Source organism: Triticum urartu, chromosome 1, assembly GCF_003073215.2.
Source record: "Triticum urartu cultivar G1812 chromosome 1, Tu2.1, whole genome shotgun sequence".
Classification (NCBI taxonomy): domain Eukaryota; kingdom Viridiplantae; phylum Streptophyta; class Magnoliopsida; order Poales; family Poaceae; genus Triticum; species Triticum urartu.
The window spans coordinates 535107504-535120485 of NC_053022.1; the positions used below are offsets into that span (position 1 = coordinate 535107504).

At 49.4% G+C, this 12982-nt stretch overlaps 1 pseudogene; it reads right to left on the minus strand.

Annotated features, from left to right (window-relative positions):
• LOC125537853 overlaps positions 1 to 12982 on the minus strand; it is a 28976-nt pseudogene that overhangs the window by 1112 nt on the left and 14882 nt on the right.

The window sequence follows — 12982 nt, forward strand, 5'->3', positions numbered from 1 at the left end:
AAGGTTGCGGCGGTGGAAAAGTGGTTCCGTGGCTCCCCTGGATGTTTTTAGGGTATAAGAGTATATATAGGCGAAAGAAGTACGTCGATGGAGCTACGAGGGGCCCATCAGGGTGGGGGGCATGCCTACCCCCTGGGCGCGCCCTCCTATCTCGTGGCCGCCTCGTTGCGTCTCTGACTTCCACTCCAAGTCTCCTGGATTGCGTTTGTTCCAAGAAAGATCCTCGCGAAGGTTCCGTTCCGTTTGATATTCCTTTTCTCCGAAACACTGAAATAGGCAAAAAAACAGAAACTGACACTCGGCCCCCGGTTAATAGGTTAGTCCCAAAAATAATATAAAAGTGCATATTAAAGCCCATCAAACATCCAAAATAGATAATATAATAGCATGGAACAATAAAAAAATTATAGATACGTTGGAGACGTATCACGCGCCTCTCCTCCTCCTCGTGTGCCCTGCCCAACGGGACGCAGCTGACAACCACCCCGAGTCTCCCACTTTGGTTGCACCAATCCCCTGCATTTCTTCCCCCGGGCCCGCCAATGACGTTGAGGTTGCATCGGATCTGGTGCGTGACATGCACGCGCCCGAGCCAACCCCGCACCTCACTTCATCTGGGCCTGTCTGCGATGTTTTTTCTGCATTGGATCCCTCGACAAGCCATGCTACTCGCCCGTACTCACTGGTTACCAATGCGCCTAGGGACGGCCCACTAACCAGTGACGCGGTCATGCAGACCCCTTCAGCTACATCTACGCCTACTGATGCGTGTGTGCTTGCCAGCACGCCGCCGCTACTTGCTGCTGATCACCCCACCAACACAATAGCGGCTGCTTGTGACAACGCAAACCCACTCGCTGCTTTCGTGGACATGCTCTCCACCAATTCCCAGCCTCTTCTCTCCACTCCGCCGCCGGCGGGAGCTACCGGCCAACTTCACTCCCCGCCGGAGCTTCCAGATGGCCAAACCTGACCAGGGCCTCGACTCCGAGGTGAAAGCGAAGCACGTGCTCCTACGCCGCCTTGGGCTGATCAAAGACGACGATGCTCCCATACTGCATGAGATGCTGGACAAGTATGCTCTCTTGTTTGAGTGCCCCCTTGCCAAGGATGTTGTTGAGGCGTTCGCTGACTTCTTCGACTGGAACGTCCCTGGACGCGCGTCTACTGAGGCCTCATGCTCCCAGGCAGCGCCTCATCTCATCGAGGCACAGCCGACACCCCTTGTTGTGTACCTAACGCCCCCTAAATCTTGTTATGGATTGCAACATTAAAATTCTTTTCTGGAATGTGCACGGTCTAAATTCTGGTGCTAAGCATACGGCCGTTCGAAGCGTGATCTCCGTTGCCGCCCCCGCCATCGTGTGTCTGCAAGAGACCAAGCTCGCTCACATCTCAGGCTCCACCGTCCTCGACACCCTTGGCCCCCTTTTCGAGGATTTCTACTTCCTTCCAGCCACCGGCACCCGCGGAGGCGTGCTCCTCGCATGGCATAGATCCCACATCTCCCTCTCCAACCCCCTGATTGGCGAGCATCATATCACCTTCCTAGTCACGCCCGCCGTCAGTGACGGTCATTGGTGGCTCACCGACGTGTACGGCCTCCAAGACGACGAGGCCAAACTCGACTTCCTTGCTGACCTTCACGACGTGCGGATTCACGCATCAAGCCTTGGCTCCTAGGTGGAGACTTCAACATGATCACCTCGGCGGCCGACAAGAATAACTCGAACCTAAATCATTGTGTCATGAATAGATTTCGGCGCTTCATCGCTGACGAGGAGCTCCGTGACATGTACTTGCACATGCGCCACTACACTTGGTCTAGTGAGCGTGACACGCCGACTCTCGTGTGAAATGACAGAGTTCATTGCACGTCCGGATGGGAGATCGCCCACCCCCACTATCTACTCCACTGCCTCTCCTCCGCCGCGTCCGGCCACTGTCCGTTAGTTGACTGCGTGGCCCGCCCCCCCGGAGCGTGTAGGTTCCACTTCGAGCGCTTCTGGCCGAAGTTAGAAGGCTTCCACGATGTGGTCTCGCAGGCCTGGAACTCGGTTCCCTCGGACGCGGATCCTTTCCGACGTATTGTGGCTCGTCTAAAGGCCATCGCACGACACCTCCAATGTTGGTGTGCACACACGATTAGCAACGTCTCGCTACAGCTTAAGGTCGCGCGGGAGTTGATTGCCCGCCTCGATGCTACGCAAGACTATCGCCCGCTCTCCATCGATAAGACATGGCTTAGGCGCAAGTTCAAGAGCACGTACCTCGGGTTGGCCTCCCTTGGGCGCTCCATCGCGCGCTAGCGATCACGTCTCTCCTAGCTTCGCAACTCCCCAACCTCCTACCTCAGCATGCACGCCTCATATCGGAAACAACGCAACCTCATCACCTCTCTCCGTGTGGATGATTAGCTCATCTCGGAGCATGATGCTATGGCCGAGGCAGCCTTCAACTACTTCTCTGACGTCCTCGGCTCGACCAGCGAGCATGCCTTCTCTCTAGACCAGTCCTTCCTGCGCGACACACCCTTTGACCTCTCCGATCTTGAGGCGCCCTTCACGAAGGATTAAATTTGGAGGGTCGTCAAATGCCTGCCGACGGGGAAGGCTCCTGGCCCGGATGGATTCACGGCCGAGTTCCTCCGTGCATGCTGGGACATCATCAAGCATGACATTTGTGAGGCGTTTGACAAGTTCTACACTGCCAACTGGAGAGGCTTCCAGAAGCTCAATGAAGCGCTTCTCACTCTTCTTCCCAAGCGTCCAGATGCCGCAGCGCTCTCTGACTACCGCCCTATTAGCCTCATCCACCTCATTGTGAAGCTTTTTGCAAAGGTGTTGTCTCTACGTCTCGCGGCCAGACTTGGAGCCATGGTTTCGACCAACCAGAGCGCTTTCATTGTCGGCCGATGCATTCACGACAACTTTCTACTTGCCCAGCAGACGGCGCGTCTTCTGCACAACCTCAAGGTGCCTCGCATGCTTCTCAAGCTTGACATAGCGCGGGTCTTCGACAACGTCTCCTGGCCTTTCCTCCTCGAGACTCTAGAGCACCTTGGCTTTGGCCAACGTTGGCATGACTGGATCTCGATCCTCCTTTCGACCGCCTCCACACTGGTCCTGCTCAACGGCCACCTGGGCCCCCCATTGGCCATGCATGCGGCCTACGACAGGGAGATCTGGTATCTCCTATGCTATTCACCATCGTCATTGACGTCCTTAATTCCATGTTCATCCGTGCCATGGAGCTTGGCATCATCCAATGGCTGACCACATGACACGCGGCCTCCAGGATCTCCCTATATGCTGACAACGTCGTCATCTTCTGCCACCCGGACCGCCAGGACATCTTGGCCATCCGCGAGCTGCTACGAGTTTTCAGGGTGGCCTCATGGCTTCACACAAATTATAACAAGTGTTCAGCCACGCCCATTCAATGCAACAACGATGACATCGCGACCATTGCATCTGAGATGCAATGCCCGGTGAAGAACTTCCCAATCCAAAATTTGGGACTCCCTCTGTCCATCCGCAAGCCGTCTACCACGAGTCTCATGCCGATCATCCACAAGCTTGAGCGGAAGTTATCCACGTGGTGCGCCTCATTCCTCTCCCGAGGTGATCGTCTCGCCCTCGTCCGTCACGTCCTGAGTGCCATCCCCACGCTCTTCCTCACCACCATCGCCTTCAAGCAATCCATTCTTAAGAAGGCGAACCAGGTCATCCGCGGTTTCCTCTGGGCTGGAAGTAAAGACGCTAACGGTGGTCAATGCTTGGTCAAATGGCAAAGAGTGTGCCGCCCATTATCCCTTGGCGGACTCCGTGTTCGTGATCTACAACGTGCCGACATTGTGTTGAGGACTCGTTGGCTATGGATGAAGAACACATACTCCACGCGTCCATGGAGCCACCTGCACATCCCCTAGGACCCGGCCGTCCAGGCCATCTTCCGCGCGTCCACTTCCTGGGCCCTTGGCGCACCTGCAGGTTTTGGAGTGACCACTGGATCAATGGTCGATCTGTGGCTGAGATTGCCCCGCTTGTCCTCGCACTCATTAGCCGACGGTGGCGCAAGTACCGCACCGTGCTCGACGGTCTTCACCTATGCTCTTGGGTACAGGACAACTAGGGTTCCCTTGGCCCGGCCGCCATGGTTTAGTATGTGGAGCTCTGGCGCTGCGTACGCATCATTTCTCTCTCCGACTCACCAGACTCTCTACGATGGCGTTGGACCCCTTCAGCTACTTATTCTGCGAGCTCTTGCAATCAGGCTCTATTCCTAGGTGCCTCTGAGGACCCACACTGGTGGCTCACCTGGAAGGCATGGGCACCTCTGCGTATAAAATTCTTCATTTGGCTTGCTCTGTAAGACCGCTGCTGGACGGCTGAGCGCCTCGCTCATCATGGCCTACCCCAAGAGGACTCCTGCACCTTCTGCAATCAAGAGGAGGAGACAATGCAACATCTGCTAGTGGGTTGCCCTTTCTCCCGCCAAATCTGGCACGAGATTCTGAGCTGGGTTCGATCAACCGCTGAGTTACCGAGTGACGACACCGACTTCTACACCTGGTGGGAGACATCTTGCGGCCATTCGCCGTTCCCGACGCGTAAGGGTTTGGCCTCCTTAACCATCCTTACCGCATGGTGCCTCTGGAAGCATCAGAATGCTTGCATATTTGATGGCAAGCAGCCCTCTATCTCCCGGCTATCCGACATCATTAGAGACGAAGCGCACATGTGGGCTAAGGCCGGCGCTATCGGAATACAGAACATCATCCCCGAGAGTTAGTCTCGGGGATTCGTGGGGCTGAGCAACCCCATGTCTGTCATGCTCCTAGCTCACTTCCACGCCTTCCCCGTGTACATGGCTCGGTGAGCTATTGTAATCTCATGTTGTTCTTATTCTCCTATCAATGAAAAGATATGCAATCTTTGCGTATTCACAAAAAAAAGATACGGCAATCTCTGGAAAGCCTGTTGCGTGCGTTTCTCTGCCAAGGAAAGAACAAAGTGAAAGGGGGCCAATGCCTTGTGGCTTGGGACAAGGTGATCCTCCACTGCCAGAATGGAGGTCTGGGTGTGAGGAATCTACAAGCTCACAACCAAGCCATGTTATGGAAATTTCTTTCCAAGATTCTGCAGCACTCCGACATACCTTGCTATCAATGGTTTGCTCTGCAGCACTGTCAGTCTACTCTGCCTCTTGGGCCTTCCGGGAGGGATACTGCTCTGTGGCGTGGTTTCAAGGATTGCATCCCCATGGTCATCAACTCCTCACTATGCATCCTCGGCTCGGGCAAACTCATTTCATTCTGGCATGATCTCTGGGTTGAGGCAGACAGGTTCTACTTGTTGTTGCCTGTTCTTTACTCCTTTGCGACAGCCTGATTTTTGGCCCTTTCTTTTTCTTTTGTTTTTCTAAGGTTTTTGCTTGACTTTTCTTTTTCCGTGGCTTTGTGGTCTGGAAACTTAAGAAGATGCCCTCTTCTTTGCTTCCAGAGTGGCTTGTCATTCCCAAATCCTTCCCTAGACCCTGCCATTTTCATCCTAGCCCAAATCCCAATATTCTTTTTTATTGGGAATATTCCTTTTCTATTAAAGGAATAACCCAATTTGCCCTAGGTTGTGAAGCAACCTTTATTTCCATCACTCCTAAAATTCCCAAGTAATTCTCATAAATTTTTTGGGTCACATCTCTCTCAAATATGGCAAAATATTTCATTTGCCATGTTCCCCATCATGCTCAAATAATTCATTTCCTATTCTGCCCAAAATGGCAGAATGTGAAGCAAGTGCCATTTACATTTTCCCAATTGACCTCAAACTCCTTGGACACCTTTTCCTGTCCATATCATTGCCACATGCCAAAGTGCAACCTCATTTGACTAGTAATTATTTAATTATGATTTTCCAAAGTTCCTGTATGAGGGAAGTGGTTGTGAAGGATGTACAAGCTAGGCATATCCAAATGAGTTGCAATTTTGCATGGCCCTTCATATAAACAAATCATCACTCTCTACCAAAGTAGAGCTCATGTCATGCCTCCATGTGAGATCACCATAAATTCTTTGATTCTATCCAAAATTTCAGTTTGTGAAGCAAGTATATTGTATCTTGCTCCATTATGGCTGCCAATTTTTCTAGGCCTTCTTTTATCCATATAACCTACCTCCACCCATTTTGGGCATGTTTCATCAAGCCATTTGTCCTCTAGAATTTTTTCAAGTTTCTGGTCAGTGGAAATGTTTGTGAAGGAAGTACCATTTTGGTTTATCCAATTGGTATGAAACCTTTTGCAGCATCTTCATATGGCCAAATAAGCCTGCCTTGCCAAAGTTACACTCAAGTGGCTTCTCCATTTGAGAGCATCATCATGATCTTCATTCTGGACCAGATTACTTAGTTGTAAAGCAATTATATTTATTACTGGTCCAATTCTTCTCAAAATTACCAGGATGTAAGTCCTTCTTACCCTAAATCTACCAGACAACTCCATTGCTTCCAATCCCTCTCCTGTGGATCGCCAGTGCTCCTCAAAGTTTACTGCAGTAAACTTCAGAGGTTAACTGCCATTTAACCATGTCACTTTTAACCAATCTACCACATCAGATGCAACCTCCCCAGGAAGGACAAGCCCCCAGACATTGTTTGGCCGGTCGTGTGCCACTGTGTGCACCAGTGCGCGCGGTGACCACCGCTTTGGCATGCAGTGGGCGCAGCCAGAACGTCGTTTGTGCTCGGGCCCCTTCCCCTCTCATCGGCTTCGCGCGCGTGAGCATGTCCTTTGTCTTCCTCTCATCGTCGCCGATCACCTGGAGCCCGCTCCCCCTCCGGCAGCATCCTCACCGACGCAAACGGCCACGTGCCCACGGACGTACAATGGCATTTTGGCTTGGTTCTTTGTCGTCTTCTTCCTACCTACGCCCCCTTGGCCTCCTCTGCCCCGTGAGAGCCTCCACTGCTCCTCCTACGTCGTCTACCTCCGAGCTCACGAGCGAGGGCACGCGTCCGCGGTGCTGGACACGCGTCCGCGGCGACGACAGCGCGGCACCTCGCCCCGCGGCTATATAAGCCCACCCCGAGCGCCTCCGAGCTCACCACCCACCTCACAACTCTCCTCTAGTCTTGCCTAGCCACTTCCCCGAGCCCGAGGATGCCTCGAGCCCTCCACTAGCCGCCATGGCCGCCCGGTGCTCCGCTTAAATTCGGCCTAACCGAGTCCTCCCTCTCTTTTTGGTCGTCACCACTAGCCTCCCCACTCCAGCGCAGCCCTGCCTAGCTTCTCATTTACTCGCCGGAGCCCGTGTGTCCGCGACCCCAAGATCAGCCACGCCGCCCGAGCTCTTTGTTCCGCGAGTCGCCGTCGCCCCATACCCTCTTCGGCGCTGATGCTGCTCCAGGTGGGAGCGGCGAACTGTCCCGAGTCCATCGGTGGTCGGAGCTCGGTCGGAGACCACCGGAGCTGGCCGGGCCATCGCCGGTGTCGCTCCTCCCCTGCTCCTCTGTTCTTCGCGTCGGGGAAGAAGAAGAAGGAGCCACGAGAGGGAGATGGATAAGCCGGGCCCCGCCACGCTGAGCTGGATAAGTGACGGGCCCCACCCGTGGGACCCGCACGTCAGCTGCTCAAGCCCCTGCCTCGCCTCTGCCACGTGTTTAAGTGGAGGCGTAAAACACTCCAGTACGTTTTCGCATAAAGAAAGGTATTTTGCTTCGAGTACGTTTTCTTTTACTGAAAGTGTATTTCCTCTCTGTTTCAGCCCAGAATGCATTTTCTTAAACAGAAAGCGCATTTCTAACTTTGCGCTTCTGCCTTATCCACTCAGGGACTTGTTTGTGATGATATTTTTGGAGAAAAGTCCCTGAACTTCAATCCTTCATATCTTTTTAACCACAACTCCAAATCAGGTGATTCCAATGCCCAAGTCTTCGTTTCGTCGAGCCCGTTCTGTTGGTTTCATTTTCAGTATGGTTTGACAATGTGAAAATGACCTTTTTGCCCTTGCACGTAAACAGCCCCTCCGAGAGAGAACTATTTCCAGCAAATCTTTCTGCGGCTTCACCGCACTTCTCCCCGGTGCCTTCTTCACCCCCAGGCAAGCCACAATACCTACTTGCATGATAGTCATGCAGTAGCCATGGCTTTCAACTTGAATATTTATTAAATGATTGCTTGTTTAAAATATGGTTATCGTTGTGTTGGAAATGCTTCTGGGATTGTGCTTGCTTGTTTGCTATGTTGTTATGCACCTGGTTACCATGCCCTGCTAGTTGCTAGTATTACTTTCATATTTCCATGCTTGATAGTAGTACATGTTGGGTTGGTCATGCTCTTCGGTGCATGACTAACGTCGGTTACTGAGTACTGTTAACAGGCATTGTTCTGTTGCTGTTAGTTGGTTAAGTGTTACTCGGTGATGTTATTGATAAGTTCTTGCATGTTATTTATGGTTGATGCTAGTGGTCATGTTATATTATACTATGAGTAGTGTTGCACTTGTAATATTTATGCTCGTCATTATGCCATGTTCAGTTGGAGATTATTTCATAGTTGATGTGGTGGATAGTTATGTTGCATCCCGTGATTATGTTGATACCATGCTCATGCATTGTCATTGCATCATGTTATTTTATCATGGCTCAACATTTTGCATTCAAGTTTAACCGGATTTAATTGAACTTGATCAACTATTGGCTGAGTCATGGTGCCGCCAGATCAAAACTGACCAGTGCAACCACACTTACCTTATGGGTCAAGTCCTAACTGGGTCTATTGTCGTGCATCTCGCCGGTACCTACCACGAGGGAAGGTTATGGGCGTGCTTACCCTGATCAGGTAGGCGGACATAACCTTGTGTGCCCGTTATTTTTATTTTTATGGATCCGGTCCCCGTGAGGGAGTTTTGACCACGACGGTGGTCGGGGTGTCTTTGGTAGACACGGGGCCACCCAGGACTAGCCCAGTTGGGAGTGGGTCGGAGTGGCTGGGAGAGTGTCATGACAATAGATCGGTTTTGTCGGATCGCCGTTGGTCCACCCGAATGGGAGTGCGAGGCCATGGGTTCCGTGGTGTGGGTACAATGTGCTACCTCTGCAGAGTGTATATTAAATCTATCGATAGCCACGCCCGCGGATAAGGGCCCAGTTCGTGTCGGTCCCACCGTGAGTCAACAGTATTGATAATAACTTGATTAATGACAACCCCGCTTCGATGAGGAGATAAGTTGGTTGTGATCGCCGGAATGATCACCGTTTGAGACCAAGAGTTGGTCATGGTTGTGATTGCTGGAATGATCACTGTTTGAGACCAAGAGTTGGTCATGGTTGGATCGCCACAGTGATCATTGTTTGAGACCAAGTGTTGGTCATGGTTGTGATCACCGGAATGATCACCGTGGTATCGAGGATACCGAGTTGTTGGATATTCGTGATGTTGTGCGAGAATCATGGGTAAAGATCAAGCTCCTTGTGGTCATTTAATGATTACTACGGTATTGTTTATACCAAGCTTGATTTGATCCTGAGATGATCGTGTGATGTCCGAGGTTGGTAAGTGTTGTGTGTGATGGTTACGAGATAACCCGAGCAGAATAATTGGTGCATATAGTGTCATCATGTTGCATGCTAGTATCGTCAGATTTATATGTTCATGCCATGCTCATATTGTTCTAGCTGTATCAGGTTCATATTGCCTTTGGATTCTTAGTGGCTATTATGATTATTTTCATGATGGTATCTGGTATTAATTTGGAGTATTACTTTGTATATCATGTGCTCATGTCATGTTGTTATAATGATCTCATGTTATTTCCTGCTTAACCTGTAATTGCCATGTTGTTGTTTGTTTTGAATGCTTCTGGTTAATTGTGAGCTTGCAAGTACATTCAATGTACTGACCTGGCGTGTCATGCCAGCTTGCAGGTCGTGCCTGGATTGCTTGCTTGTTTGGTGTTGTTCCTGTGTTCGCGAGCTAGGATAAGCGTTCCAGCCAGAGTCCCTGCGGAGTGGAGTTTACCACCATCGTCGTTGTTCCACTGCCAATAGGTTTTCCACTGTTAGAGTTATTCCGCCGCTTCGAGTTGTTCTACTGCTTGCATAGAGAAACTTAGGATGGCGTAGTGTCGTCGTGCCGATGTTATTCATTGTAATATCGGAGACCTTATAATCATATTCGTGTAATAATAGAAAGCTGGTTTGTTCTATGCTAAGCAGTGCCGTATTCCAGAAGACTTCTCCTTGATCTCTGGGCTGGAATACGGGGCGTTCCGGTTTTTTCTGAGCCGGGGTGCCCCAACGCTTGGTATCAGAGCAGGTCTGGCTGTAGGATGCCCTAGCCCGCGCGAACGTTAGAAAGCGGTAGTATAGACCCCAGTTGGTTTGTTGCATTTGTTTGACGCATAGCATGCATATAGATTGTTATTTTGTCGCTAATGGTTAATCTTGGGAGTGTAGGTGGCATCATTTCGGTCGCCTGCATCATCTTTCTTAGCATGCCTGCTCCTCGGTGTGATGCGACCACATCATCATCCATTGCCCTCCATCTCGTTCCCTTGGCAACCCTTACTGATCTTGGTTATCAAAAAAGGGCAATACCAATAAACCTAGTCTTCCACTATTATCTTGCCATGTCATTTCATCCTTTGGACGGGTACGATTCCCTTCGTACGCTTGATGAAGGGGTGGTCGTGACTTTTGTGTCTCACTACTTGATCGTCAAGTCCGTTCTCACCTGTGTATCCATCCAGATCCAGCCACTGTTCAGCCAGTGCTTGGTGTAGCTTCGGTTACGCCAACTCCTTCCACACATGGATATAATTTTTGTGCACACCGCCACAACATATTAGACCGTAATACCAGAGTTTCTGTGAGATTTGTGTTCTTAGGTGTGCATGCATATTATTGTGTGAGTAGCAGTAATATGTAATGACTGTTTGATTAATTATATTAGTAGTATGCTTGTGTGCTTTTGTTTTCGTCATTTCTTTTGTTTCTTTCTTTGGGTCTTCGGTGTTACAAATTTTTCCCCTATTAAAGTTGCTCATCAGCCGACACCGGACCCGAAGAGTCAGCAAGAAATGCATATATTTGGAAACTCGGCTAAATAGAATGAAATTGTCAGCAGACTGCAGTGAAATTGGAAATAGCTCGTTTGAATACAAAAGAAATCCTGGATGGAATGTCAGTATAAAGTTTGCATTAACGTGCACTCCTCACCACAATATGGAATTCTCAGCCGACTGCATTCAGATTGGGGAATATCTGATCATGTTACTGAGTGTCAAGTCTCCCTCAGTGTGCACTCCTCATAGCAGAAATGATCGAATCAGCAAGAAGATAAAATTGTGTGCAGGGTTGATAGAATATTATCAAAGGTATGGCTCAGATACAAGTTTAATTTTTCGCTGAGGATGATTTTGGAACCCGATGTACCTGGCAGCAAGCAAGAATATGGCATGTACTCAGAAAGGAGGATAGTCCTGCAAAACCCCGTTTCATACAAGAAATCAATAACAAAAATTGTAAGATGGTTATATATGTGGAAATCAGTCCGCATATCACAGTAAGAAGCTTCTGGTGTAAGCAACCCAATTTTCCCTCGCAAGATACCTGAAAAGCTTCCGAGGCAAGATTCATCTATCTTCCTTAGTACGATACATGGATGACTTCCCGTACAAGGTACTCTGCCTTCTTCAGTAAGCAACCGCAAAATCTTCCGGTATAAGGTACTGAGTCTTTCCCCAGCAAAGTCTTTAAGGGGGTAAGCTTCTGAAGCACGATACCCAGTCTTCTTCAGCAAGCTGTTCGATGAAAGTTTCGAGCACAAATCAGCCAATCTTCCTCAGCAAGACATTGGTACAAGGTAGTACGCTGTAAATTGACAGCATATGGCAGTAAATCCCAAGAATCAGATCTGCAACATTTTGGTTAGAAGCAAGAATCAGTCAGAACTTGAGGGGTGTTGAACCGGCCATTTAATGCGGTACCCTGTCATAAAAATGAGGATAAGCTGTGATTGCCAAAAAAAATTGTACCGATAGTACCTATGGTGATACAAAGAAGCATGACCCAGCTCTTTCAACCAAGGATCCAGACCAAGAAAACAATAATGAAGGAGCAAGACCAGTAATGTGGGTATGAAAATTGTTGCAAGACCCGCGTGGTGCAGAACCGCCGCCAGTCAAGTCTGCAGATAATATCCTACAGGTCAAACTCTTATGTTAGCCACGACAAGCAACAATCAAATATTTGGTACGGATCCGATACTCAAGACAGTGGAACCAGTTAAGATGATTCCGAAACTTCCGCGATAAGCCAGAATCTGTCAGGAAAGCGATTATGACCCAATTCACTGTTTGGAACCCGAAGGACCTGCATTTAGTGGAGAAACCCAATGCAAGGAGTTAGAGCTTGGGTGTCCACTAGGAAAATCTGATCACCACTTCATGAAAGATTGTTAGTGCCGGATGACACACCCAGCGGAAATCACTCTTGGATTTGTGAGCCCGACATATATTTCAGTCATGAGAATCCATCACAGTCAGTTAAGTCAGCAGATCTAAAAAGAAACTGGAGTCTGTATAAGCATGAACAAGCAAGGTAAGATCTGTCAGAATATGGATATATTAAAGCAAACCACCCCATGGCCAGTCAGATAAAAATTTAGTGGGAACAAAAATAAGAAAAAGGATACCCGAGTTGGAAACGGTTTCCTTAAGTCAGTATTTTCATACTTGTTCCCTGAGCAACCAAATCTCGAGGACGAGATTTCTTTAAGGGGGTAAGGTTTGTGACAGCCTGATTTTTGGTCCTTTCTTTTTCTTTTGTTTTTATGAGATTTTTGCTTGAGTTTTCTTTTTCCGTGGCTTTGTGGTCTGGAAACTGAAGAAGATGCCTTCTTCTTTGCTTCCAGAGTGGCTTGTCATTCCCAAATCCTTCCCTAGACCCTGTCATTTTCATCCTAGCCCAAATCCCAATATTCT